We start from the raw sequence: 3,619 nt of genomic DNA, 5'->3' as shown, positions 1-3,619 counted from the left end.
GCTGGGGGATTGAACTGCGGTCCCTGTGCTTTGCTTAGCTTAGCTTGTTCGAAGTAGGTGCCTTAGACCACTGAGCCATCTCACCAGCCCCTGGATTTGTTCTTAAACAATTAAGCTGGGCATAGCTGTGGTAGTCAGGGTTTACAAGAAACAATTTAATACAGGACACATAATTTGAGATTATTTTATAATATTCATCCAAAGATTCAAATACAAAAATGTGCAGATCTGTCCACACATAGAGAGCTAAAGAACCTAGCTGAGGGCCTGGGTCCCAGAGTAATGCCCTGCTAGAGCCCATCACAATGTCTCATGCAAGTCTGTATTGAGGATTGATACTTGGCACTGGGTAGGCCCAAAGGTCAGTGGTGGAAGCTAGAAAGTGTTTATCAGTGGGATGAAGGACCTGTGCCAGCAAGCTGAGGGATGTGCACTGAAGCCAGGAAGTGATGCTCAAGGTAAGGACCAGAGCTACCCCAAAAGAACCACATCTTCAGGGACAACGAGGACCTGAGCTCCTCCATGGATGAGAACAACAGAGTTCATATCAGGAGAGCCAGAGCAATGAGCTTTTCCTGGAGAATCAAGAGCACACCATCTTCCCCTCCAGCTCTGTTTGTATGCTGTTGACAACAATCCTCAGGTGGGCCTTCCACACCCAGCACTATGCCGATTCAGTTCAGCTGGGTGTTACACAATGAGGCACACACTTGAATCACAGCACTTGGGAGACTAAGGCAGGAGGATGATGAGCTCAAGACCAGCCCAAGCCATTGTGAATTACCAGCCAATCTTATTACACAGTGAGACCAAAGTGTGTGTGTGGGGGGGTGGAGCTTGAGGTGCTGGGAGCAGGATTATAATCTCTGACATTAAAGAAGCAGGGACAGGGCTGGTGAGATAGTTCAGTGGTCTAAGAACAAGCTTAGCAAATCACAGGGACTGCGGTTCAATCCCCCAGCACCACATGCCAGCCAGCCCCCGCCCCCTGGTGGGCTGAGCTGGCTACACACATACATACACACACACACACACACACACACACACATAAATAAATAATAGTTAAAAAAAAAAAAAGAAGCAGGGGCAGGACCATCACAAGTGCAACAAGACTTTGTCGCCCCAAAATTTAATAAATAATATAAAGGGCTGGGAATATAACTCAGTGGTAGGGCACCCTGGGTTCCATTCTCTGTACTGCCAAAAGCAAACAACAACAAAGTTTTATTTAACATTTTTACACATTCTTGCAGAAGAGATTCAGAATCAAACCAAAAGTAGCAATAGCTTCTTAACTTACTCACCTTACTGTATCCCTTTCCAATTCCTTATCACATTTTCAAGTATTGTAGCTAGGCCATTTTTTAAAAAAAACTGTAAGCCAGCAACAACCTCTAGGTAATGTAAGCCTAAAAATAAAAAGTATATTATAGAATGCAAAAACTCTAGCAATTTGTATTCTTTGTGTCATTTTACTCCCAACTTTAACACTGCCCCACTAGCTACATTTTGACTACATATTTCCTTGAGCACACTGACTGATAGCTAGGGTTTGATGGAAATGCTCTTCACAAACCTCTTCTGGAAGAGGCATTTACTTTCCTGTCAGTGGAGCATTCATTGTAAAATCTCTCCAAATAAATTGGGGTTCCACCAAAAAGGGAATGGAATCTATACTAACAAATGATTGCCTTCACAAGGACTATTACTGCTTTATTTTACAATAGGAGAAAAGAAAGACTAACTGGATTGATATTACAAAGCTAATAAATGGTAATGTGTCATGTAAGTGCCATGTTCTTGTCATTCTACTGTGATACCAACCCTTCACATAACATCCTTGTCCTTGGACCTAGTCTTTACTCATTGTTCCTACACTTGAAAATGTTTCTTTGCTTTTTCCCTTGCTTCACTTCCTTGGTTAAATATTTCCTACTAAAATTCCATTAGTCTATGTCATTTTTTAGCGTTTGGCCTATCTATCCAAGTTGGGTAAATGTTTGTCTCCCAGCAGACTATACACTGGTTGTTAAGAAGCATGCTGGGCATGGTGGTACATACCTACAATCCCTGCATTCTGGGAGTCCAAGGTGAGAGGACCACAAGTTCAAGTCCAGCTTAGGCAGCTTAGGCAACTTAGGAAGACCCTGTCTCAAAATAAAAAATTAAAAATGGCCTAGGGATGCAGCTCAGTGCAAAGGCCCTGTGTTCAATTTTGTCTCTCCACCCCTACCTCCCAAAAAACTAATGGCATCCTGATTTTTAAATTCCTATTTCCCTGCATAGTGCTGGGCATTTAGTTAAAAAGGTAATCTTATTCTTTAGTAACTGTAATAGGGAGAAACTATTTTCAAAGAAATGCTAAAAGAAGCCAGGCATGACAGTGTATGTCTATAACCCTCACACTCAGGAGGCTGATGCTGGTGGATTGCTGTGAGTTCAAAGACGGCTAGAATTATAAAGTGAGACCCTGTCTCAAAAAGTATGTATGTGGGGAATATGTTGAAGCACTGAAAGGTTAACTGGAAGTGAAGGTCATATATTACTGACATACTGAAATAGACCCCATTGGCTAAAAGCAATGATGTTGTATTTTTATTAAATATGCTTACCTGTTTCCTCTACAAAAAAAGGTGGATGCAATAATTTCAAACTTTGTGTGGTAGTGCACATCTGAGAGATTGAGCCTGGAGGTTCTTAAGTTTGAACCCAGCCTAGGCAACTCAGCGAGGCCCTATCTAAAAAAATAAAAAGGGCTATTGTCCCAAATTGGTTTCCTTGAACAAATATGTTGGACTATGATTTTACTTCTGTGATCAGAATAACACATCTGCCCACCATGGTTCATGTTCTTGTAATTTAATGAGCTGAGTTTACAACATAACCATTTATAAAACTTTTTATTTTTATCTTAAAAATAAAAATAAATATAGATGTAACATTCAACAGTCTGGTCTTGTTAATATTACAAAGTGGCATGGTTTACATAGAAGATGTTCCCAAAGGGCATGCACTCATCTGGGGGCCTTGTGGAAGGTCACTGAATCATGGGATGCTGTGGCTAACTAGAGGCTGCGAGACAGTCTTGTGGAGGGGTGACCTAGCCCTCTCCTCCTTTAAGTTGTGGGTGTAGCATATTTGTCCCAGCGAGAAGAAAGTGACTCACTTTTAAGCTGCCCTTACCTTCTTCTGTCGTCATGAGGGGGAGGGAGGGTCTCTTCACAAGACTCACCAGAGATCTATTGTCCCAGGGCAATGCCTCATCTGCTTTATCAGAGAAACACCACCCCCACCAACGTTCACATATCACAGCGACAGGCGGGGGGCACTGCCTTTTTGTCCTCTCTCCTTTTGCTTAGCACTGCCTGTGAGTTTAATACTTAAACTGAGCGCCTACTGCTTGTTTGGCATAAATGGTGGTCCTTGCTCTCAAAAAGATTTGAAGTATGTGGGACAGAAATTCAGCGCCCCTCGCCTTTTCCTCCACGCTGTGTTTTCCCTGGCTGGACCTCGCTAGTCCTGGTCCACTCGCCAAAGGCAGTGGGGTGCGCTCTGGCACAGCACTAGCAGTAGGGACAAACTCGAGGTCTCCAGGAATCTGGGTGTTTGAAGTCTCAAG

Source organism: Octodon degus, unplaced genomic scaffold (assembly GCF_000260255.1).
Source record: "Octodon degus isolate 3935 unplaced genomic scaffold, OctDeg1.0 scaffold00305, whole genome shotgun sequence".
NCBI lineage: Eukaryota > Metazoa > Chordata > Mammalia > Rodentia > Octodontidae > Octodon > Octodon degus.
This window is presented reverse-complemented; position numbering follows the sequence as displayed.